The sequence below is a fragment of the Capra hircus genome, chromosome 17 (assembly GCF_001704415.2).
Source record: "Capra hircus breed San Clemente chromosome 17, ASM170441v1, whole genome shotgun sequence".
Lineage (NCBI taxonomy): Eukaryota > Metazoa > Chordata > Mammalia > Artiodactyla > Bovidae > Capra > Capra hircus.
The window spans coordinates 49,820,903-49,848,503 of record NC_030824.1 but is presented as its reverse complement, the minus strand read 5'-3'; the positions used below and the strand labels follow the sequence as shown (position 1 = coordinate 49,848,503).

General features: G+C 36.8%; 1 pseudogene; it reads left to right on the top strand.

The window, feature by feature from the left end:
* Positions 1-6,399, top strand: part of LOC108633272 — a 65,742-nt pseudogene extending 59,343 nt beyond the window's left edge.

Below are 27,601 nucleotides of genomic sequence, written 5' to 3'. Positions count from 1 at the left end.
AAGTTAATAAGCATGATGACAATATACAGCCTTGACGTACTCCTTTCCCTATTTGGAACCAGTCTGTTGTTCCATGTCCAGTTATAACTGATGCTTCTTGATCTGCATACAGATTTCTCAGGAGACAAGTAAGGATTTCTGGTATTAGTTTGTTGGGATATACACAGTCAAAGGCTTTGGAGTAATCAATAAAGCAGAAGTAGATGTTTCTCTGGAATTCACTTGTTTTTTTCTATTATCCAATGCATGTTGGCAACTTGATCTCTGGTTCCTCTGCCCTTTCTAAATTCACCTTAACATTTGGAAGTTCATGGTTAATGTACTGTTGAAGCCTGGCTTGGAGAATTTTGAGCATTTCTTTGCTAGCATGTGAGATGAGTGCAATTGTGCAGTAGTTTGAACATTAATTGGCATTGCTCTTCTTTGGGATTGGGATGAAAACAGATCTTTTCCAGTCCTGTAGCCACTGCTGAATTTTCCAAATTTGCTGTCATATTGAGTGCAGCACTTTTGCAGCATCATCTTTTAGGACTTGAATAGTTCAACTGGAATCCCCTTACCTCCACTAGCTTTGTTCATAGTGGTGCTTCCTAAGGCCCATCTGACTTTGCACTCCAGGATGTCTGGCTCTGTGTGAGTGATCATACCATCATGGTTATCTGGGTCATGAAGATCTCTTCTGTATAGTTCTTCTGTGTATTCTTAACACCTCCTCTTAATATCTTATGCTTCTGTTAGCTCCATACCATTTCTGTCCTTTATTGAGCCCATCTTTGCATGAAATGTTCCCTTGGTATCTCTAATTTTATGAAGAGATCTCTAGTCTTTCCCATTCTATTGTTTTCCCTATTTCTTTGCATTGATCACTGAGAAAGGCTTTCTTATCTCTTCTTACTATTGTTAGGAACTCTGCATTCAGATGGGTATATCTTTTCTTTTCTTCTTTGCCTTTAGCTTGTCTTCTTTTCTCAGCTATTTGTCAGGCCTCCTCAAACAACCATTTTGCCTTTTTTCATTTCTTTTTCTTGGGGTTGGTCTTAATCACTGACTCCTGTACAATGTCACGAACCTCCATTTATAGTTCTTCAGGCACTCTATCAGACCTAATCCCTTGATCTATTTCTCACTTCCACTGTATAATACTAAGGGATTTGATTTAGGTCATACATGAATGATCTAGTGGTTTTCCCTGCTTTCTTCAATGTAAGTCTTAATTTGGGGTGCAGATATATTTTTGATTTAGTGTTTTTATTTCCTTTGGATAATTTCCCAGACATAGAATTGCTGTATTGTATGGCAGTTCGGTTTTTAACTTTTTTAGTAATCTCCATTTTGTTTTCCATACTGGTTGTCCCAGTTTGCAGTCCCCTTGACAGTTTACAAGAGTTCCTTTTTGTACACACCCACACTAGCATTTGTTATCTCCTGTTTTTTATATTTTTATTTTTATTTTATTTATTTATTTATTTATTTTGATTCTTACATGATAGTATACATGTTTCAATGGCATTCTCCCAAATCATCCCACCCTCTCCCTCTCCCTCTGAGTCCAAAAGTCCTCTATACACATCTGTGTCTTTTTTGTTAATAATAATTCCAACAAGTGTAAGATTATCCCTCATTGTGGTTTTAATTTGCATTTTGCTTGTGACTAGTAGTGTTGAGCATCTTTCATGTACCTATTGGCCAACTATATATTTTCTTTGGAAATGGTCAAGTCTTTTGTCCATTTTACTTGCATTTCTTCATTATTGAGTTGTATGAGTTCTTTGGATATTTTGGATAGTAACCCCTTATCAGATATATGGTTTGCAAATTTTTTTCCTCATTCTATGTGTTAGCTTTTCATTTGTTGATGATGTCTCTTTCTGTAAAGATTCTTTGTTTGATTAAGTCCCAGTTTTGTTGTTGGTGCTTTGCTTTAGGTGCGATTTCTAAAATGTCATTACCGAGACCCATGTGACAGGAGACTTTTTTCTATGTTTCTTTTTCCCCCCTAGGAGTTTCATGGTTTCAGGTCTTACATTTAAGTCTTTAATCTACTTAGAAAAATTTTTGTGAGTAGTGAAACATCCCAAACCTATTTTTAATGATTAGAACATCCTTTAACTTAAAATAGGAAATACAGGGGTCACCAAACACACAGGAGTCACTTCAATAGTTCTTTACCTTTCGTTTTTGCTTTACATGACCCTTTCATAACATGACTTTTTCACTGGACACATGTATACAAACAATTACATTAACTAAATAGTCTCAACACGTTCTTTACTGAAAAATAGCAAATGAAATTTATAATGACATGATCTATCTGGAGACTGTTAAAATAGTAATGGGATGGAAGGTAACTCTAATATTTTTATTAAACATGTGGGATGATTAAATAATATTTAAAATATTACATCCAGAACACTGATTAAATTTTATTTCTCTTTATCCTACATTGAATTTATATTATTCAGCTACTGCAATCTAGCCTGTACATATGTACAATGGGATCAACATCAAAGGAATCTATTTATTTGTTCTTGTACTTGCATTTCCTTATAGTTATCAAAACATAAAGTCCTTAAGTGAATAATTACTTTATCACAGAACTAATACAAAGAAACACAAATTGTTTCAATTATTTGCTATTTTGCTTTGCATTAATTAACCGATATCTCCTGATACATATACATGCCTATTTATATTCATTTATTTATAGTCATGAATTAAAATGTTTTTGAAATGTCTATAGCAAATGTATTAATATTTGAACTGCAACAAACTTAGGAAATGTGTTAAACCCAGTGAGACTTTGAAGTAGCATTATTTTCAGATGATATATCCCACAAGATTAAGGAGTTTTACTCTATTTCACATTGCATTGAAGTTCTCGTTTGGAGTTATTGGGATTACAATCCAAACAAACAACCTCAAATTTTTATTCTTGCACAATAAGGTTTGTATTATATCTATTAATAAAACATATACTTCCAGAGCTTCCTCTATCCTTTTAAGAATAAGAAAGACTGACAATCTTTACTCCTTGAGTTATAGACCTGAAGATAAACCAGTGAAAGCCTCCAAAGAGAAAAACCTCGCTTGGTTAACAGAGCTTCTCTGATAACTGTTCCAAAGCTGTACATTTCACTCTGGGGCGGTGGCAAATAAACCTCTCCATGATCCTTTCTCCAGCAGTGACAGAACCCACAGTTTTGGACTTCATTCATGGAGAAGGCAATGGCACCCCACTCCAGTACTCTTGCCTGGACAATCCCATGGACGGAGGAGCCTGGTGGGCTGCAGTCCATGGGGTCGTGAAGAGTCGGACATGACTGAGGGAATTCACTTTCACTTTCACTTTCATGCATTGGAGAAGGAAATGGCAACCCACACCAGTGTTCTTGCCTGGAGAATCCCAGGGATGGGGGAGCCTGGTGAGCTGCCATCTATGGGGTCTCACAGAGTCGGACACGACTGAAATGACTTAGCAGTAGCAGCAGCATGATGTCTTAACCTAAATTTTGGAGCAAAGACAAGAATCTTAAAATCATGAATATCTTTTAAGCTAGTGATCCCCGTTTTGACGATTCTACTCTAAAGAATGAATTTGAAAATACATAAAATGTTTTATGTTGTATCATAATGTAAATTGGTATAGCCGGGAAACAGTATGGAGGTTCCTCAAAATACTAAAAGAATGACCATATGATCCAGCAATCTCACTTCTAAGTTTATATACAAAGAAATGAAAACAGTATTGACAATAGCCAAGATAGAGAAGTAGTAACCCAAGTTGTCTTTTAATGGATGAGTGGATAAAGAAAATAAGCTGTAAGGTCTAAAGATCTAGTGTAAAACGTGGTGACTATAGCTGATAACACTGTACTATACAACTGAAGTTTGCTAAGACTATAGAACCTTAATGTTCTCATCAAAAACAAAAACATGAATAGGTAAAGTGATATGTTAATTACCCCACCATTATTAAATGGTGGGAATTTCACAGTGTATACATACATCAAATCATCATGATGTACAGCTTAAAATCTTATAATTTTATGTCAAATTTACCTCAATACTTGTAAAGAAAAGCTTTTTATTATATCATTTCCCCATTATTTATAATAACAGTTAAAATAAATTGTGGACCCCAAATTAATGATATACATTATGACTGAAATCGAATATTTTTACAGGCTAATTCAATGAAAAGTGACTATGTTAGATTGGATTAGATTAAACAATTAGCATGAATATTCAAAATGTATAACCTCTTTCTTTTTTTAATATAAATTTATTCATTTTAATTGGAGGTTAATTACTTTACAATATTGTATTGGTTTTGCCATACATCAAGAATCTGCCACAGCACTATTATATATTGAAGATATTTACTTATAAAATTTTAAAAAATATTAAAGAAAATTAAAGAAGAACAAAAAACAGCACATGATGGTACGAGCTACAGTTTTAAAGATGAAGGATCCCAAACAAATTATCCGGGACATGGAAAAATTGGATGAAATGGAGTTTAACCCAGTGCAGCAGCCACAGTTAAATGAGAAAGTGCTGAAAAACAAGCGTAAAAAGCTACGTGAAACATTTGAACGTATTCTACAACTCTATGAGAAAGAGAATCCAGATATTTACAAAGAATTGAGAAAGCTAGAAGTAGAATATGAACAGAAGAGGGCTCAACTTAGCCAGTATTTTGATGCTGTCAGGAATGCCCAGCGTGTGGAAGCGGAGAGTATTCCTCTGCCAGATATGCCGCATCCTCCTTCCAACATTTTGATCCAGGACATTCCACTCCCTGGGGCCCAGCCACCCTCCATCCTTAAGAAGACCTCAGCCTATGGACCTCCAACTCGGGCAGTTTCTATACTTCCTCTTCTTGGACACGGCGTTCCACGTTTGCCCCCTGGCAGGAAACCTCCAGGTCCTCCCCCAGGCCCACTTCCTCCTCGAGTCTTACAAATGTATGGCCGCAAAGTGGGCTTTGCCCTAGATCTTCCCACTCGTAGGCGAGATGAAGACATGTTATATAGTGCTGAACTTGCTCAGCGGGGTCATGACGATGATGTTTCTAGCACCAGTGAAGATGATGGCTATCCTGAAGACATGGACCAGGATAAGCATGGCGACAGTACTGATGACAGCGACAGTGGCAGATCAGATGGAGAAAGTGAAGGGGATGAATTTGTGCACCGTGATGACACTGAGAGAGAAAACAGTGAAGAAAAGAAATCAGGTCTGAGTGTACGGTTTGCAGATATACCTGGAAAATCTAGGAAGAAGAAGAACATGAAGGAGCTGACTCCTCTCCAAGCCATGATGCTTCGAATGGTAGGTCAGGAAATCCCTGAGGAGGGATGCGAAGTCGAGGAATTTTCAGAGGACAATGATGAAGATTCGGATGATTCCCAAGCAGAAAAGCAATCACAGAAACAGCATAAGGAGGAATCTCTGATGGCATGTCTGCAGCTTCCCAGCAGCAAGCCCCTCCACAGTCTGTTCCTCCATCTCAGATACACGTACCCCCCATGCCAGGACCACCTCTGCTTCGACCGCCACCTGCTTCACCTTTACGGCCACCTGGACCACCTACAGGCCTTCCTCCTGGACCACCTCCAGGAGCTCCTCCATTCCTGAGACTGCCTGGAATGCCAGGACTCCGAGGGCCTCTGCCCCGCCTCTTACCTCCAGGCCCACCACCTGGTCGACCCCCTGACTCTCCTCCTGGCCCACCCCCAGGTCTGCCTCCTGGCCCTCCTCCTCAGGGACTCCCACCACGGCTACCTCCCCCTGCACCTCCAGGTATCCCTCCACCCTGTCCTGGCATGATGCACCCACCTCTGGTGCCTCCTCTTGGACCTGCCCCACCAGGGCTCTTCCCACCAGCTCCCTTACCCAACCCGGGGGTTCTAAGTGCTGCCCCCAACTTGATCCAGCAACCCAAAGCGGATGACACAAGCGCAGCACCATTGAGAAGAAAGCCATGGCAACAATCAGTGCCAAGCCACAGATCACTAATCCCAAGTCAGATAACACACGATTCGTGCCAGCCGCACTGCAGGTGCGTTGGGAGAATAAAGGGGCTGCTGCTGCTCCCCAGAGAAAGTCTGAGGATGATTCTGCTGTGCCTCTTGTCAAAACAGCACCCAAATCTGGCCCATCTGTTCCCATGTCGGTGCAGACTAAGGACGATGTCTATGAGGCTTTCATGAAAGAGATGGAAGGGCTGCTGTGACAGCTTTGGATGCTAGATCAGGCTTCTGTTCACATCAGTGGTTCATGGAGAAAGAGGCTCTTACTCAGCTTAGGTGGAAGAGTTGCTTTCACTGTCAGGGTATTTTTAATTTCATTTCAAGGAATATCTTAAAGTTTAGCCTTGTTCAGAATTTACTGCATATAAAATGTATTTCATTCAAAATAAATTGGTTATTGAAGCAGTGCTGCTAATAATATCCATCCCCTTTTGTACGACCATTTTCATCAGATTTCTTCCCCTACTCCAATTCCTTGGAAACTTGTGATCAAGGGGAACTTTGTTATTTGTTTTGGCTCTCTTATTGTGTGCTGTGGGCACTGGAGTAGAGATTTCTGGAAAAACCAGTTTATTTCACCCCCATTTTGCCTTTCATGTTTGAGTTATTTTTAATACTTTCTTGTAAATATTTTGTAATATTGTAGTGAAATGGATCACAATGTCATTTCCTGTGGGAATAAAATGTACAATTCTTTGATTAAAATTCCCACTGATCTAAACTTTGAGTGTTCCATGGAATAAATAAATAAATGTTCTACATCAAAAAATAAATAAATAAAATTAAAAAAAAATATTATGTGGGTAATGTAGATTTTGTTCTCTGAATTGTGATCAAGATGGTTTATTTTCAAAATAATCTTTTCCACTATGTATCAGGAATAATGGTGGCTCAGAGGTTAAAGCATCTGCCTGCAATGCAGGAGACCTGGGTTCGATCCCTGGGTTGGGAAGATCCCCTGGAGAAGGAAATGGCAACCCACTCCAGTATTCTCGCCTGGAGAATCCCATCTACAGAGGAGCCTGGTGGGCTACAGTCCACGGGATCGCAAAGAGTCGGACACGACTGAACGACTTCACTTCAGGTAACATAAAAGATAAGCACCCTAAAGAGTGATATTAATATTTTCTTTAGCCTTCACAATGCCATTATGAATGAAACATTTCTTTTTATTTCTAGATTTAAAAGGCTATTTTAAGTTATTATAAGAAGTAGTGCATGAATTTAAATCAATGCTTTGTATAAAAGTAGAAGTTAGCTGCCCTTGCTTCAGTACATTTGATTATTCAGTGTTTAAGAACATGGGCATACACAAAAAGAGATTTAAGAGAATTCAGACATAAGAGATAATGAAAGAGAGATGTAGAAAGTGAGAGAAAATGACAAAGAGAGGAAAACTTTGTGTGTATGTATATATATATGTGTGTGTGTGTATATATGCATGTGTGTATATATACACACACACACACACACACATGTATAATATAAAAACATTAAAAATGAAATAATACGGCTGTGGCTCAGCTGGTAAAAGAATCCGCCTGCAATGGAGGAGACCTGGGTTTGATCCCTGGGTTGGGAAGATCCCCTGGAGAAGGGAAAGGCTACCCACTCCAGTGTTCTGGCCTGGAGAATTCCATGGAGTGTATAGTCCATGGGATCTCAAAGAGTCAGACATGACTGGGCAAATTTCACTTCACTAATGAAAGTTTTAAGTACCATTCAGAGCATGAAATATATTTGGAGGAATTTGAGAGTTTGCTTTGTTAAAGGAAAATTAAATTTTAAGCAAGTTTTCAAAAAAATCTTTCTGATGAGGTAATCTATTTGATTAAGGATTCAGGGATAGGAACATTAAAGCCAGGTGGTTCAAAGCACTCAGGCTCTCAGAGTGGCTTTGCTCTGAGAGCAAGCACGGGAGTTATTTGATGCACTCTTTCCTTCTCCAGTCTCTACAATTTCATTCTAAATGAAAGAATACACACACATCAAGATCTTTTTTTGGAACAAATTATGGAATACAAATTATGCTAGCTTAATTTTTTTAATGCTTGATTTATATTTTCCCCTAAGTTTTCATGTTTTATTTTGCTTTATGGGCATGAAAAGTTTCTATTTGTTGAAAAGAGAAGTGCTTGTTTAGGAGGTGACAAATAGCTAAAGAAAAAGGATCATATCAAAGGACTGCATTATCACATAATCAGCGGTGGGGATAGCACCTTAAAAACTGCACAAACTGCTAAGTTTTTTCTTACAAGAATAAGAAGTTACAGATGAACAAATGACTACTTTTTCAGCAGTCCTGTAAGTTCCTTAGGTGCTAATATTTCTAAATGAAAATGGTAGGGTACCACAGCTATTTTAGGGACATTAGTACTTAAAACTTTTACATGACTCACTTTTATTATAGATAGTCATTAACCAAGACTTATTTGAGGTTTTCTCTTTTTAAAAAGTACTTAAATTTTGACTTCTGAAACTAAATCGTTTGTTTGTGGGAGTCTGGTAAAAATACATTTTTTGTTACTTTAAAAGAATAGAATACTGGAACTTTGATCAGTGTATCAATGATGTTTTCCTCCTATACAAAGTCCATGAGAAATGTGTTGCACCATTATTAGATAAGACCACCTGAAAAATAGCAGTAATATTTGGTTTATAATAAATACAGAGATCTAAATAGAATTATAGTCCTCATTTTAGAATGTGATGACTCTGTTCTGATCCTGGGTAGATATTTATTGCTCTGTTTTTTTGTTTGGGTTTTTATTTTTTAATAATAAGGAATTGCAACATCGTGTAGGTGCTGATCATTTGACCAGTAGGTGGCAGCATAGCTCTTTGGTTGCTCGGAAGACGTGTTCTCCAATTTTGAATCAGAACAACTTTCCGGTGATTTAAAAAAATAAATTTTTCTATATGCTTCATATGCTTCTTTTGTTTTCACACCATTTTCATGCATGGGCATATAATATCTAGGTTTTAGTTTTACAGAAGATTAGCAATCTGCCTTTTCAGATAGATTATGTGATGTTTTTATATATAGGCTGTATTTACAATATAATTTTCATTTTTAGATCATAACATTTTAGACCATAAAGGGACACTTTTAAATTTATTACTTCACCCCTGTCATTTTACAGATGAAACAAACATGGAGTTCCAGAAATATAAAGTAATTTGTCCAAGATCAACCACAGGCAGTTTCAGAAATCAATTCATCCTCCTCTCTCAATAAAAAGTTATCTGCAACAAATTTGCTTTTGTACAAATGTTGATATCTGAACTAGAGAGTATAGACAACTACTTATATTTTATTTTGTTTATATTTTAAAGTGAAATATCTCTCTCTTTTTCTTTTATTTGATAAGCTTAAACTGTATGGAAAGGCCATTGATGTGTGACAGTAATTTTTCCTGGTCACTAATGTTTTTAATCAATAACAACATCAGATTAGGTGACTAGTCAATGCCAGCTGATGTGACAGTTTTAAATTGTGAGATGTCACCTTAGTAACCACTTGTCTCCAGTCTTTCAGAATTTTGGTAATTTTGGTAATTTTTCTTCAGCTTAAAGTTAAAAGTAAAGCTTAAAGTTAGAGTTGTTATTGTGGAAAAGGACCCTAACAAACCTCCCCTCCCTTACTTCTTAGAAGTGGTGCCCCCCCCGCCCCCCCCGGCCCTTACCTCACTCCATTACTCAGACTCCAGCCGGCTCCTGGAAATTGCCAAACAGATTCCAAGCCAGACCCAGGCTTTCGCATTCACTAAAACAGTGGTACCAAATATTTTCAAAGATTGCTCTCTTGTCTTCTTTGGGTTTTGGCACAAATGTTATCGTTGCAGGGAAACTGCATGATCATCTTAAATTACAACTGCCCCCTTGTCATTTTTCCAATCCATATTCTCTGATTTCTCTAGTACTTCTTTTGGCTACCATAAATTTGAGAATATTTCTTCTCAGCAACCAAAGAACTATGTACTATTATCCACATAAGCAAACAATATATGTCATTTATTTATTTTATTTATTTATTAATTAGTGTATTATCATTTATCCCACTAAACTATAAGCCTCAAGGGGCCCCAGATTATGGATATCTTGTTTTCTTCTATATCTCCAACACCTAGAATAGTCCCTGGAAAATAGTAATAACTCAAGAAATGTAATGTATTTTATTCTTTTAAATAAAGCTCCTGAGGAAGCTGTATATAAGAAATTGCTACTTAAATGCCTAATTAACATACAGCTTACTTCCTGAATTATTTGTAATTCTTACAAAGTATTACAGCCTTGATTTGGCAAGTTCCTATATCTTTGCTAGTAATTGACGACTATTGTAAGGAAAAAAAAAAAGAAAACATTGATGGTGTATTATGCTTTCCAGATACATGATGAATATCTCTTTTCCCCCCTCTTATTCTATTTTTTTTCTTCTTCTCTTTTTAAAATAATTATATAATAAAATACATAAGTCAAACTAATGAAGACATCTTGGAATTTTAATAATCTCAAGTTTGTTGTTGTTGCTGTTGTTGTTCAATCTCTAGTCATGCCCAGCTCCTTGTAACCTGATGGACTGCAGCATGCCAGACTTCTCTGCCTTACTATCTCCCAGAGTTTGCTTAGATTTATGTTCACTGAGTCAGTGATGCTGTCTAACCATCTTGTTCTCTGCTTCCCTCTTCTCCTTTTGCCTTCTATCTTTGCCAGCCTCAAGGTCTTTTCCAGTGAGCTAGCTCTTCACTTCAGTTAGCCAAAGTATTGGAGTTTCAGCTTCAGCATCAGTCGTTCCAGTGAATATTCAGGACTGATTTCCTTTAGGATGGTCTAGTGTGATCTCCTTGCTTTCTAAGAGACTCTCAAGAGTCAACTCCAGCACTGCAATTCAAAGGCATCAATTCTTTGTTGTTCAACCTTCATAATGGTCCAGCTCTCACATCCATGCATGACTACTGGAGAAACCATAGCTTTGACTACACAGACCTATGTTGGTAAAGTGCTGTCTTTGCCTTTTAATACACTATCAAGTTTTATCATAGCTTTCCTTCCAAGGAGCAAGCATCTTTTCACTTCATGGCTCCAGTCACCATCCACAGTGATTTTGGAGCCCAAGAAAATGAAATCTGTCTCTGCTTCCACTTTTTCCCCATCTATCTGCAATGAAGCGATGGGACAGGAGACCGTGATCTTAGCTTTTTGAATGTTGAATTTTAAGTCAGCTTTTTCACTCTCCTCTTTCAATTTCATCAAGAGGCTCTTTAGTTCCTCTTCACTTTCTGCCATTAGAGTAGTATCATTTACATATCTGAGGTTGATACTTCTCCCAGCAATCTTGATTTCAGTTTGTGGTTTATCCAGCCCAGCATTTCGCATGATATACTCTGCTTATAGGTTAAATAAACTGCATAACAATATACAGCCTTGTATTCCTTTCCAAATTTTGTACCAGTCTGTTGTTCCTTGTAAGATTCTGTTATCTTAAGTTTAGATACAGAATAATATTGACTTTGACAGATGTATTAATGTGCTACCCATTCTGAGGTGAGCAACTAGGCACATTTTGTGTGCACATCCTTCTTTCACTAGAATGTTCCTTTCTAGTCAAAAGGCTTATTTTTGTTACTAGTCACATACTGCTGGTACTTTGTGGCTTTGTGACTATAAAACCACCTAATCTAGGCTACAAATCAGTGACAAGTGATGGCAGAAGAGATAATGCTAATGATATGCATGGCATTTTTCCTTCTAAGGGAATATTGATCCCGGGTTCTCACATTCAGTTTGTAGGGAGAATTTTTTTACATGAAGCACTGTCTTATGAGAAACATAGACACCATATCCTTTGCTTTGGGGTCATTCCAGATTCTCACATGTGTAAAATGCTATAATCTATATTTTGAAATATATATTAAGCAAGCTCCGTCTGTTCACATTAAATTCACACTACTCTTATTCATTTAGGTTCAATGATATGAATTTTGTATTATGAAAGGATGAAACCTTTTTTTCATACAAATGACCCATGAACACATTAATTGCTCCAATAATGCACTTGTGTATGATGTTATCACCAACAAACATCTAATAAAAAGGAATTCTTATTGTCATAAAAATAAAATTGAATGAAGTAAAATGTGCATTTCCTCATTTAAATCATGAGTGATTGATATTGCTCACTTTGAACAATTTTTTTTTAAAAATAGTGAGATGAAAGAGTGGATCATAAGATGACAGGTGGTTTTACATCCATGTGCATACATGATCACCTTCTTCAGGAAACAGTATCAAAAATAGTAAGTGCAGAGTTATCGAAATCTCTGAAATCACTTGATATTGCCTTAAATGAGATCTGGATATTTTATGTAGGAATGCAATTAATCACCTGTCAGTCCACTAATGTAGAAAAAAATGTAATGCAAAAAGTGTAATATCAAAAACGTCCATTTTTATATTAAATTTGAAAAATAAAATGAATTCACACATGCAAAATTTTTGCGTTACAGAGGCACATACTTTTTATAATGGTATTTACTATGTGAATGATCATATGGCATATTGTCACTTCAAATATTTTAGAGGAAAGATCTGAGTAAATTAACCAGATGATGTGGAAAATAAGCCAATAAGCCACCTGTAGTTTTGTTTGTACACAATATCATACACATATAGTTGATCCTATTGATTTTAGACAACACAATCTGTAACATCTCTAAACATGAAATGAATATCCTTAGTAGCCTCCTTAGGTTCCATCTATGCAAATAGTTTCCTGAGCACAGAGCTTAAATGGCATTAGGACTCTGCATGACTGCTGTCATTTAGAAAACACACTAAGGTTTTTGGAAAATTTAAAATATGGCCCTTAGCATTAATATTACCTACTTTCCTCATGGATGAAAAGAATGTTTTTTTTTTTTCCTTAGATTAGCATTTTAAAGTCAATTGTGACTCTTCCATATTAAAATTATTATTAGACATTATGTTCCTGAAAAATTTGAGATACAATTTATTGAAGAAATAAATATTTTCATACCATGCTGGAAAGCATATTCTATCATGCTGCTGTATTATAGTCCATTCATACCAATGTAGCATTCGCCTCTTTTATACTAATGATTAGTTTGTTTCTGTCTTCTCCCAGTGGGTTGGGATCTCTTAGGCAATGGAACTGTTTTTATTTTTATTTTTGTCCGTTTTGGGACTTCAGGTATCTAATATAGTGGTTGGCATCAGGTATTATTCAAGAAATCTTTATTATATGGATCATAAACATTATGGAATTTTTCCCTTTTTAAAGCTTCTTGAGGCATATAAAAACTGAACAACAAATGAAATATTATACTTATTTACACGTTATTTTAATTTAAATGATAGTTATAAACTTTTATAGAAATTAATTAGCTTAGTCTTTATTTGCTTTTCTTATTTCTACACTCTTTGTTTTTGATGAAAATATATAATAAGAAAATGAAACCTATTTTCATCAGGGCTTGCCATTTAGAGGGCTTCTTTTACATAAATTTTGACAAACATTTATGAGAAAAATGTAAAAATACTAGAAACTATCTCAGTGCATTTTGAGGAAGTGATTTATACTTGCTAGCTTTATTTCCTTTTTTATTCTTTCTGACCAATAAACAAAGACTTCTCAGTCAGGTCATGTCCTTTCTGATATATCTCATATTTGAATCCAAATATGCATACACTTTTATATTACTTGCCAAAAAAAAAAAAAACCAATATAAAAACAATTTGTTTTCTCTTTTTTTGTTGTTGTTGTTCTAAAGTCAAGACTCTTGTCATCAGCTTTCTGTGTAATATTCATAACAAGTCTCAATGTGAAAATTATCACATTTATTTGTTAATATTTGTCTTAGTTAAAATAAGACCCTTTTATGGAGAAGGAAATGGCAACCCACTCCAGTGTTCTTGCCTGGAGAATCCCAGGGACGGGGGAGCCTGGTGGGCTGCCGTCTGTAGGGTCGCACAGATTCGGACACGACTGAAATGACTTAGCAGCAGCAGGAGCATGAAAAGTAAATGAAAAAAATGGGAGTCTTAAAAAAAGAAAGTCTTGAGAAAATTAAAAAGGAACAGAGGCTATGCTTGTGTCATTGCATTTCTTTTGTGTTATTAAACTATTTTTAAATTACATGAAGAGGAAGTCAATCTTGTTAAACTTGTTTTAAAGCATTTTCTCTTTCTAAATCAGTGTTGGTGTGAATGTATATGTACTTGCAGGCATTGGTGTTGCATTGTATCTTGGGCTTAAGTTCTATCTCAGGCTTCCTTAATTACCTAAGCGTAGAAGAAACCAGTCTATAAGGCATGGTGTTCATTCTGCTCCCTTCGGCCATCAATACTGGTTTGCAGTTTTCTGTAGATTCATCAGACACAGGCACCTATCGTTTCACATATATATTAAGTAGATAAATTTTAAAATTGAATATTATGAAGTTAATTCAATGGATTTGGTAAGAAAATAATTAAAAGATACCATGCAGTAAAATTTTATATATTTTTCATTTTAACCTAAAGATGACTAAAACTACAAGTTTTAGACATACAAAATCATAGTACATTTCTGATATTAACTTATACGTCTTCTTCTCTAGAAGTTAGTGTCACTTTTAGTGGTTACGAGTTGATGTAGTTTCATTATGGTCTGGTTCAGCCCCTCCATTGCTTTCATCTTCTGTTAATCCTTTCTTATCTTTTAATGCCAACCGATATCTTTCTGATTCTGTTACGTCTATCTGTTGTTACTAAGAGGGAAGATAATTAAAAACAAAGTCATTCATTTTATTTTTAAATAACTTCTTAGTAATGTTTTGAATCTTACTGCAGAAGTGCAAGTAATTCTAGAAATTAAGAAGATATTTTTTCTAGGTTATAGTAGCATCTTCCATCTAGAAATTATTAGTTGTGTTTCTTAAAAGTGTTTTGGGTGTATACTACGTACATGAAAACAATTTTTAAGTCATTGTTATCATTATCCTCATCTCATCTAGACTGATTATTTTGAAAACAAAATGCTGGTTGAGAGCAAGTTCATGAAGGATTATGGAACCAGTAGTGTTTGTAACATAGCTATTCAAAGCCTACCAATAAAATAAGAAATATTCAGTTCAGTTCAGTTGCTTAGCCATGTCCAACTCTTTGAGACCCCATAGACTGCAGCACGCCAGGCCTCCCTGTCCATCGCCAACACCCAGATTTATTCAAACTCATGTCCATTGAGTTGGTGATGGCATCCAAACATCTCATCCTCTGTCGTCCCCTTCTCCTCCCGCCTTCAATCTTTCCCAGGATCAGGGTCTTTTACAATGAGTCAGCTCTTTGCATCAGGGGGCCAAAGTATTAGAGACTCATCTTTAACATCAGTCCTTCCAATGAACATTCAGGACTACTCTCTTTCAGAATGGACTTGTTGGATCTCCTTGCACTTCAAGGGAATCTCAAGAATCTTCTCCAAAACCGCAGTTCAAAAGCATCAATTCTTTGGCTCTCAGCTTTCTTTATAGTCCAACTCTCACATCCGTACATGACTATTGGAAAAACTATAGCCTTGACTAGATGGACATTTGTTGGCAAAGTAGTGTCTCTGCTTTTTAATATGCTGTCTAGAATGGTCATTACTTTTCTTCCTAGGAGCAAGCATCTTTTAATTTCATGGCTGCAGTCACCATCTGCAGTGATTTTGGAGCCCCCAAAATAAAATCTGTCGCTGTTTCCACTGTTTCCCCATCTTTTTGCCATGAAGTGGTGGATCGGAGGCCGTGATCTTATTTTTCTGAATGTTGAGCTATAAGATGAGTTTTGAGATGACTGCAATTTTGTGATAGTTTGAGCATTGTTTGACATTGCCTTTCTTTGGGATTGGAATGAAAACTGACCTTTTCCAGTCCTGTGGCCACTGCTGAGTTTTCCAAATTTGTTGGCTTGTTGAGTGCAGCACTTTCACAGCATCATCTTTCAGGATTTGAAATAGCTCCACTGGAATTCCATCACCTCCACTAGCTTTGTTCATAGTGATGCTTCCTGAGGCCCACTTGACTTCACATTCCAGAATGTCTAGCTATAGGTGAGTGATGATACCATCATGATTATCTGGGTCATGAAGGTCTTTTTTGTACAGTTCTTCTGTGTAATCTTGCCACCTCTTTCTAATAGCTTCTGCTTCTGTTAGGTCCTTACAATTTCTGTTCTTTATTGAGCCCGTCATTGCATGAAATGTGCCCTTAGTATCTCTAATTTTTTTGAAGAGATCTCTAGACTTTCCCATTCGATTGTCTTCCTCTATTTCTTTACACTGATCACTGAGGAAGGCTTTCTTATCTCTCTTTACTATTCTTGGGAGCTCTACATTCAAATGGGTATATCTTTCCTTTTCTCCTTTGCATTTTGCTATTTTCTTTTCATAGCTATTTGTAAGGCATCCTCAGACAGCCATTTTTCTTTTCTGCATTTCTTTTTCGTTGGAATGCTCTTGATCCCTGTCTCTGGTGCAATTTCATGAACCTCTGTCCGTTTTTCATCAGGCACTCTGTCTGTCAGATCTGGTCACTTAAATCTATTTCTCCCTTCCACTGTATAATCATAAGGGATTAGATTTAGGTCATACCTGAATGGTCTAGTGGTTTTCCCTACTTTCTTCAATTTAAGTCTTTATGAGTTCATAATCTGAGGCACAGTCAGCTCCTGGTCTTGTTTTTGCTGACTGCATAGAGCTTCTTAATCTTTGGCTGCAAAGACTATATCTGATTTTGGTATTGACCATCTGGTGATGTCCTGTGTAGAGTCTTCTCTTGTCTTGTTAGAAGAGGGTGTTTGCTATGACCATGTATTCTCTTGGCAAAACTCTTAATATCCTTTGCCCTGCTTCATTCTGTACACCAAGGCCAAATTTGCTGTTACTCCAGGTGTTTCTTGATTTTCTACATTTGCACCCCAGTCCCCTATAAAAAGGACACCTTTTGCGGTGTTAGTTCTACAAGGTCTTGGAGATCTTCATAGAATCATTCAACTTCAGCTTCTTCAGAATTACTGGTGAGGGCATTGACTTGGATTACCCTGATATTGAAAGGTTTGCCTTGGAAACAAGCAGAGATCATTCTGTCATTTTTGAGATTGCATCCAAGTACTGCGTTTCGGTCTCTATTGTTGAATGTGATGGCTATCCCATTTATTTTAAGGGATTCTTGCACCCTTATATTAAAAAAAAAAAATCTTTCAGGTCTTCTTAGGAAACAACGTTAATTGAGACTGTGGTATACTGACAGGAGTACAGGAAAATCTGGCCTTGGAGTACAGAATGAAATAGGGCAAAAGGCAAAAGAGTTTTGCCAAGAGAACACACTGGTCATAGCAAACACCCTCTTCCAACAACACAAGAAGAGATTCTACACATGGACATCACCAGATGGTCAGTACCAAAATCAGACTGATTATATTATTTGCAACCAAAGATGGAGAAGTTATATACAGTCAACAAAAACAAGACCAAGAACTGACTGGGGCACAGACCATGATCTCCTTATTGCCAAATTCAGACTTAAATTGAAGAAAGTAGGGAAAACGACTAGACCATTCAGGTATGACTTAAATCAAATGCCTTACTATTATACAGCGAAAGTGAGAAATAGATTCAAAGGATTAGGTGTGATAGACAAGAATGCCTGAAGAACTATGGACGGAGGTTCATGACACAGTACAGAAGGCAGGGATCAAGACCATTCCAAGGAAAATAAGTGCAAAAAGGAAAAATGGCTGTCTGAGAAGACCTTACAAATAGCTGTGAATAGAAGAGGAGTTAAAGTCAAAGGAAAAAAAAGACAGATATATGCGTTCGAATTCAGAGTTCCAAAGAACAGCAAGGAGAGTTAAGAAAGGCTTCTTCAGTGATCAATGCAAAGAAATAGTGAAAACAATAGAATGGGAAAGACAAGCGATCTCTTCAAGAAAATTAGAGATACAAAAGCACATTTCATGCAACGACGGGCTCAATAAAGGACACAAATGCTATGGACCTAACAGAAGCAGAAGCTATTAAGAAGAGGTGGCAAGAATACACAGAAGAGCTATACAAAAAATATCTTCACAACCCAGATAATTACGATGGTGTGATCACTCACCTAGAGCCAGACATCCTGGAGTACAGAGTCAGCTGTGCCTTAAGAAGCATCACTATGAAGAAAGCTAGTGGAAGTGATGGAATCCCAGTAGAACAATTTCAAATCCTAAAAGACGATGCTGTGAAAGTGGTGCCCTCAATATGCCAGCAATTTGGAAAGCTAACCTGTGGTCACTGGACTGGAAAAGGTCAGTTTTCATTCAAATCCCAAAGAAAGGCAATGCCAAAGAATGCTCAAACTACTGCACAATTGCACTCATCTCACACGCTAGTAAAGTAATGCTCAAAATTCTCCAAGCATGGCGTCAACAGTACATGAACCATGAACTTCCAGAAGTTCAAGTTGGTTTTAGAAAAGACACAGGAACCAGAGATCAAATTGCCAACATCCATTGGATCATTGAAAAAGCAAGAGAGTTCCAGAAAGCATCTATTTCTGCTTTATTGACTATGCCAAAGCCTTTGATTGTGTGGATCACAATAAACTGTGGAAAATTCTTAAGGAGATGGGAATACCAGACCAGTTGACCTGCCTCATGAGAAATTTGTATGCAGCTCAGGAAGCAACAGTTAGAACTGGACATGGAACAACAGACTGGTTCTAAGTCTGGAAAGGAGTACGTCAAGGCTGTATATTGTCACCCTGCTTATTTAACTTATATGCAGAGTACCTCATGAGAAACGCTGGACTGGAAGAAGCACAAGCCGAAATCAAGATTGCTGGGAGAAATATCAATAACCTCAGATATGCAGATGACACCACCCTTATGGCAGAAACCGAAGAACTAAAGAGCCTCTTGATGAAAGTGAAAGAAGAGAGTGAAAAAGTTGGCTTAAAATTCAACATTCAGAAAACAAATATTATGGCATCTTGTCCTATCACTTTTTTGCAAGTAGATGGGGAAACCCTAAAAACAGTGACAGATTTTATTTTGGGGGGCTCCAAAATCACTGCAGATGGTGACTGCAGCCATGAAATTAAAAGATACTTGCTCCTTGAAAGAAATTTATGACCAACCTAGACACCATATTAAAAAGCAGACATTACTTTGCTAACAAAGGTCCATCTAGTCAAGGCTATGGTTTTTCCTGTGGTCATGTATGGATGTGAGAGTTGGACTGTGAAGAAGGCTGAGTGCTGAAGAATTGATGCATTTGAACTGTCATGTTGGAAAAGACTATTGTGAGTCCCTTGGACTGAAAGAGATCCAACCAGTCCATCCTAAAGGAAATCAATCCTAAATATTCATTGGAAGGACTGATGCTGAAGCTGAAACTCCAATACTTTGGCCACCTGATACAACGAGCTGACTCATTTGAAAAGACTCTGATGCTAGGAAAGATTGAAGGCGGGAGTAGAAGGGGATGCAGAGGATGAGATGGCTGGATGGCATCACCGACTCGATGGACATGAGTTTGAGTAAACTCCAGGAGTTGATGATGGACAGGGAGGCCTGGCATGCTGCAGTCCATGGCATTGCAAAGATTCAGACACAACTGAGCACCTGAACTGAACTGAACTGAACAGAGGTGTATTAGAAAACTACTCTGAGATTAAAGTAGTAAGTGTATTTTTCAGGCAAAGAAAAACTGTTAATGCTTCATGTGCTTTGCATGCTTAAAATACAAGTGCTTCAGATAAAAGAGTATTTGTGCCACATATTTTCAATAGACAGCCTAGTAGCTGATTTTATTTCTTTTTCCACCTGTATTTTTTAAATGATGTGTTTACTTAGCCATTTCATCTCTTCATTTGGCATTGCATGGGTGATTGATTGATGGTTGGTGACATCGCATAAATTGTAGCTATGTCAAACTTTGGCAAAATGAAATGTAAAGAATCTTGTCATCATTACTTGACCTTTGATTTAATGCAGTTCTTCTGAGGCTGCCAGTTAGTTTTGGGGATATACTGAGAGAAATGCAGTACCTGCCCTTGATCATATTAAAAAAGAAAAAACAATGCACTCTCTTAGCAAACTTATGTTCTCCTATACATAATGATTATTATTATATTGTTGTTTCTCTTCATGATAAAGTCAAAGAATTATCCTTGTCTGTGAGTTTCTCCATCTGTAGTAATAATTTTTTACATTACTATTGTGTAAATGGGGTATAGCTTGCTCACTGTTGGTTAAAATAGTAAGAAACACCTAGAAAACAGTCAGTACGATATAAAAATGATTTGCTAGTTGGCTCAGTGCACAAACAATTTACCTTTCATAAGTGTTTTACCTTTCACTTGTAAAAAAGTAGTTGAAATTAGATTCATTCATTCATTAAAAATATAATTAAAATTGACTGTATCATTGTACTGCATTAGGAAGAAAAAGCTCATTATTAGGTTAATTTTGTAAATGGCATATCATTAGAATATTTAATAAATATAAATATATTTTAGTTGTTTATAATAGTAACAGTTGATGTCATATTCAGACTTTTCAAAAAAGCTAATCTAAGCTAAATCATATGCTCTCTATCTAGAAACTTGAAGGTATTTTTTAATAAAAGATTTGTCTGATGTTATTTTATGCAAATAAGCAATGCTTCATATAGTTGCAGAAAAATATTTTTTCAAAATTATTATGAATATTTAGTTTATTTTCAAAGAAATAAAGATAGACATTTTTATTTAAAATTGAAGGGTTAAAAATTCCTATTACTCTATTATATATTAAATGGAGCCAGACTTGTTTTTTCAGTTAGACAGCATTAAATTTCAAAAAAGATATTTCCAGGCTTTGGACCACAGGCAGGGAGTGACTATAAATCTGAAGAACGGAGAACAAACAAGGTGAGCCTTTCATGGAGTCAGCATTTCTGACTCAGAAGACCTTCTCTCCCACAGTGCTGTAAGTTGAAGTCCAACCAGAGTACAACAGCCTCACTGAGTTGAGGGAGAATATTATAGTTTAGGGCAACTAAAGTGGTTGAAATTGATAGGACAGATGCTGGAGAGAAGAGAATGCCAAGAGAGGTCTCAGAAATCTGCAGAGTATGCCCCATGTTTCCATGACACAGGGAAAATTTGCAGATGTGCTGAGGAAGCTACTATTAATAGAAAGTTAGTAGATAGTCACTGGTGCAAGGGACCAAGAACAGAGAGAAATACCAGAAATTATGAAGTGCTGAAAGGCACTGGTTGTCTAGCCCATTCAGATACAGAGCCCTCCCCAAGCTCCTTATACATTCAGCTGAGACTGTGAAATAATCAAGACTTGAGAAAAACATATATATTTGTTTTTTAATATCCTGGGATTGAGGGAAAAGCTAAAATAGCTGTGTTCTAAGAAAGAAAAAAACCAAGCTTAGGAGTCTAGAAATAATGTATAGTAATTTATCAACTTACTAGAGCAAACAAAACCTAAACACCTTGAAATGTACTGCAGTCTCACTGAAATGTACCATATGGTGTCATGGTATAAGAAAAAAGAAAAAAAAGACTGGATCTAAAGGGAGCAGCATACTGTAATCCACAATGTAAAAAATTAGAAAGCATGCATAGATGCAGGAAAATAACCAGTAACCAGGAGAAAGGAAAATCAATCAATAGGAACAGAAAAGAATCATGCCTAAGATGATAGTATTGGAATCTGTGTGAATGCTAAGTTGCTTCAGTCTTGTCCCACTCTTTGCAACCCCATGGTCTGTAGACCTCAGGCTCCTCTGTCCATGGGATTCTCCAGGCAAGGATACTGGAATGGGTTGTCATGCCCACCTCCAGGGGATCTTCCCGACCCAAGGATAGAATCCGTGTCTCTGGATTGGCCGGCAGGTTCTCTACTGCTAGTGCCACCTGGGAAGCCATACAGATGTTAAAATAGCTATGACTCACAAACGAGTAAACGTAGAGTGACAGCAGGCTTTCACCTGGAACCACACAAACCAAAAGATAATGGAATGTTATTTTTAATGTAACAAAACAAAAACAACTGTTGACCTATATTTCTATACCCCCAAAACACTTTTCAAAATGAACGGATTAATTCCTAGCTTTAGAGCACTGGGGGTTTTGATAACCTAGTCTCCAGTGAAACTCATGGAAATTATTCGTAAAAGCAACCATTTAAACCCTCTGGAAGTAGTACTGTGGGCAAACAGAAAATGAAGAAACATCTACTCAGGAAAATTTATGAAAATTCAGTTGTGTTTTGTTGTTCAGTCACCAAGTCGTGTTCAACTCTTCACAAGCCCATGGACTTCAGCAGGCCACGCTTTGCTGTCCTTCACCATCTCCTGGAGTTTGCCCAAGTCCATGTTCATTCAATAGAAAAGACAAAAATCTGTGATATTTGAGCCAAGATCATTCCCTCTCTTCTCTCTCCCAGCTCAGCAATAATGAGACTCCATTCCAGACTGCTCTAGCTGAGAAAGAGAACATTCCTCTCTTTCCAGCTCCCAGTCAGAGGTCTTCCTTCCCAAGAGAGGCATGACTTCAGCATCTCTCATCTTGCCCATAAACACTGATAGCTGAGGCTAAATAAATCACATGCGTCTGCAGCCTAGAGGAGGGGGCTTCCTTCTTTGTGACCTTCATTTGCAGAATGTAGGCTCTACTTTGAGTGTGGCATGAGTGTGGAAGAGCCATAGCTCTTCCTCCAGTTTGTGAAGTAGCGGGTTCACATGAGAGGTAAACTCAGAGAGATATAGACTGTAGCCTTCCTCTCCACTGACTCTACTCTTAAAACAAAGATGTTACTAAGAGAGAAGCTTTCCATTGTCCATTCTCAACTGTTTAAGAGATGGTACCTTTGGGCAAAAGCGAGATGTAAAACAGATAGTTTCTAATCTCATCTCAAAGAAACTGGCTTCTTTAGCAAGAGAGTATGGAGAACTTTAAATCTAAGTGCACTCTCAAGAGCAGTTGAGGTTTTGATGAAAAACAATTGGGAGGAGATTGGTAGCTCCAATGAAGATACCTTATACTATGGGCCTGCTATTTTTCAGGAGGAAACTCTGCAATAAGACAGCTAGGATTTGCATCTATGTTCATCAGTGATATTGGCCTATAGTTTTTTTTGTGTGTGTGGCATCTTTGGTAATATTGTGGCATCTGGCTTTGGTATTAGAGTGATGGTGTTCTCATAGAATGAGTTTGGCAGTTTACCTTCCTCTGCAATTTTCTGGAAGAGTTTGAGTAAGATAGGAATTAGTTCTTCTCTAAATTTTTGGTAGAATTCACCTGTGAAGCCATCTGGTCCCAGGCTTTTGTTTGTTGGAAGATTTTTTATTACAGTTTTGATTTCTGTGCTTGTGATGGGTCTGTTAAGATTTTCTGTTTCTTCCTGGTTCAGTTTTGGAAGGTTATACTTTTCTAAGAATTTGTCCATTTCTTCCAAGTTGTCCATTTTATTGGCATAGTGTTGCTGATAGTAGTCTTTTATGATCCAATATCAGAAACTATTTCTGCAAAGGAGACAAATTTGACTGCCTTAGTTCAAAGACTAATTTTTCTCCAGGGCCTTACTGGAAATAATAGAAAATTTTTCCAGCAGGGAAATTAGTGGCATTTCACAGATAGGTGGAGTCAGGGATAAAGTGGAAGAGAGCCCTACCAGCAATACTGGCATGCCATGGTGACTGTGGGCTTATTGAACACTGTGACCCTCAGAGGAGAATTTTCAGGGTCTTACATTGTGGGGTTAGAGGACATGAAAAAACTTCAGTAAAATAATCCAGCCAGCCACTGAACAAATAAACAAGTAAATGGTAATAATAAATCCAGGAGGAGTGACAGTACCCAAAGAATACCTAGAGTTGCTACAATATGTTATCTAAAATGTCCACTTTCTAAAAAAAAAAAAAAAGTGAGACTGGTCAAGAAATTGGGAAATATGACCCATACACTGGGCAGGGGTGGGGGCGGGGGAGGGTGGCGGCGGGAAAGGCAGGGAAAAAAAAAAATGCCTGTAAGAGGAACTATGTCACGTTTAATGTCAAAAGACTGCAAAGAAGTTGTTGAATACATAATTGCAGAAGTAAATAAAAGAATGATTAAAGGAGTAAAAGAAAGTATGGCAATGTTGCATCAAGTAGAGGGTATCAATAAATAAATAGAAATCAAAAATAATTAAATGTAAATTCTAGAGTTGAAAAGTTCAGTATGTGAAATAAAAACTTAATAGAGGGACTCAAAACTATATTTGAACTGGTAAAGAAATAATTAGCAAATTTGAAATTAAATTGAATGAGATTATGCACTGAAAAATAGAGAGGGGGAAAAAAGAAGAAAAATGAAAAAGGCTCAAAGAAGAGTAGAGGGACAACATATGTGTAAGAAGAGTGTAAGGAGAGGAGAGAGAAAAAAATTTGAAAGAAATAATGATTAAAAACTTACCAAATTTTTTGAAAGAAAGAAACAAACTCCAAGTAAGAGCAAAAAAGACCTGCAAAGATCCATCATTTTAAAAGTTGCTGATAATAAAAAGTAAGGAGAAAATCTTGAAAGCAGAAAGAGAAAAACAGAATATTATTTACAAGAGAAGCCCAAGAAGATGAACAGCTGACTTCTCAGCAGAAATACCTGAGGCTAGAGGCAAGGAGATAATATATTTAAAGTTCACACACACAAAATAACTGTCAAGCAAGAATTCTATATCCAGAAAATCTATCATTTACAAAATCAAGTTGAAATAAAGACTCTCGCAGATGAACAAAAACTGACAGAATTTGTAGCTAGCAGAACAATACTAAAGTGCTTTAGGTTAAAAACAAGCAACTCCAAACAGTATCACAAATTCTTGTGAACAAATATAGACCACTTAAAGATAACTAGTGATAAAAGACATTCTAAAGGCACATCTTCTCCTTTCTCCTATTAACTAATTTAAAAACCAATTATAGTTTAAAGTAGATTCATTAACAAGGAATAATTCAAAAGTTAAAATGTGATATTTAGTGCATTTTTGATTCACCAAAAGGAAATGTGTAAATGTGTAAGAATCTAATTGTTTCAAAGCATATTTAAAAAATGATTTCAATCCAAGGAGAAATCCCAAAATCCATAAATATAATTGTGTATTTCAATTATTAAAGTCATCTTATTAATTGAAAGAGGAGATTAAGTGTATAGATAACTTGAGTGATACTCTCAACTAGGTAAAGCAAACTAAACACTCTACAACAACAAAACACATTTTTTTCAAGTATATATTGGACATTCACCAAAGTAGACTGTATGAGGTACAACAAAAAACTCTTAATAAAGAGTAGTGAAATTATACAAAGTATGAATTCCTGCCAAAACAGAACTATATTAAAAAAAATCAGTAACAGAAACAGAACTGAAAAATCATCATATATGTATAAATTAAGTAAATACTTATAAATAATCCATGGCCAATGAAGATACACAAGGAAAATTAGAAAATATTTTTAACTAAAATATGACATATTAGTAAAGAAATTCCTGAGATAGAAATCATAATATTAAAATGAATATTAAAAATCTAGCATCATTTTTCTTACCTTTTATATTAAGATACTAGAAAAATTGAACTGAAGTATACCTATCATATCTATAAGGATTAAAATAAGACATGTAAGAGTAGAAATCAATGAAATAGAAAGCAGAGAAATGAAATGAAGGATTTGTTTCTTTGAAGATCAATAAAATTCATAAATTCTAGCTTATCTGAATAATGAAAAAGAAAATGCCAATTTCAGTATCAGTAATGAAAACAGAAACATCACTGCATTTTACATACATTAAGCGTATGAGAAGGCAATATTATGAACAACCGTGGTACCAATAAATTTGATAAGTTAGATGAAGTAGAAAACTCCTTGAAAGATACCAACTATCAAAGCTCATCCAAGAAGAAATAGGTATACTGAATAGCTCAATATCTATTTTAAAAATTGAACTAGTAGTTTTAAATGTTTCCACCAAGATCTGCTGCTGCTGCTAAGTTGCTTCAGTCATGTCCGACTCTGTGTGACCCCGTAGATCGTAGTCCACCAGGCTCCCCCATCCCTGGGATTCTCCAGGCAAGAATACTGGAGTGGGTTGCCATTTCCTTCTCCAATGCATGAAAGTGAAAAGTGAAAGTGAAGTCGCTCAGTCATGTCCGACTCTTAGCGATCCCATAGACTGCAGCCCAGGAGGCTCCTCTGTCCATGGGATTTTCCAGGCAAGAGTACTGGAGTGGGGTGCCATTGCTTTCTCCACCAAGATCTAGGAACACTAAATAATTAATTTAATCAAACATTTTAAAACAAATATTAACAGTTTCTTACAAACATATTGCACAGGATTGGAAAAGATCAGTTTTCATTCCAATCCCAATGAAAGGCAATGCCAAAGAATGCTCAAACTACCACACAATTGCACTCATCTCACATGTTAGTAAAGTAATGCTCAAAATTCTCCAAGCCAGACTTCAGCAATACGTGAACTTCCAGATGTTCAAGCTGGCTTTAGAATAGGCAGAGGAACCAGAGATCAAATTGCCAACCTCTGCTGGATCATCAAAAAAGCAAGAGAATTCCAGAAAAAACATCTATTTCTGCTTTGTTGACTATGACAAAGCCTTTGACTGTGTGGATCACAATAAACTGTGGAAAATTCTGTAAAAGATGAGAAAACCAGATCACCTGACCTGCTTCTTGAGAAATCTGTATGTAGGTCAGGAAGCAACAGTTAGAACTGGACACGGAACAACAGACGGGTTCCAAATAGGAAAAGGAGTACGTCAAGGCTGTATATTGTCACCCCGCTTATTTAACATATATGCAGAGTACATCGTGAGAAACGCTGGACTGGATGAAGCACAAGCTAGAATCAAGATTGCCGGGAGAAATATCAATAACCTCAGATATGCAGATGACACCACCCTTAAGGCAGAAAGTGAAGAAGAACTAAAGAGCCTCTTGATGAAAGTGAAAGAGGGGAGTGAAAAAGTTGGCTTAAAGCTCAACATTCAGAAAACGAAGATCATGGCCTCCGGTCCATCACTTCATGGCGAATAGATGGGGAAACAGTGGAAACAGTGACAGATTTGATTTGTTTGGGCTCCAAAATCACTGCAGATGGTGACTGCAGCCATGAAATTAAAAGACCCTGGCTCCTTGGAAGGAAAGTTATGACCAACCTAGAAAGCATATTAAAAAGCAGAGACACTGCTTTGCCAACAAAGGTCCATCTAGTCAAGGCTATGGTTTTTCCAGTAGTCTTGTATGGATGTGAGAATTGGACTATAAAGAAAGCTGAGGGCAAAAGAATTGATGCTTTTGAACTGTAATGTTGGAGAAAACTCTTAAGAGTCCCTTGGACTGCAAGGAGATCCAACCAGTCCATCCTAAAGGAGATCAGTCCTGAGTGTTCACTGGAAGGACTGATGTTGAAGCTGAAACTCCAATACTTTGGCCACCTGATGTGAAGAGCTGACTCATTGGAAAAGTCCTTGATGCTGGGAAAGATTGAGGGCAG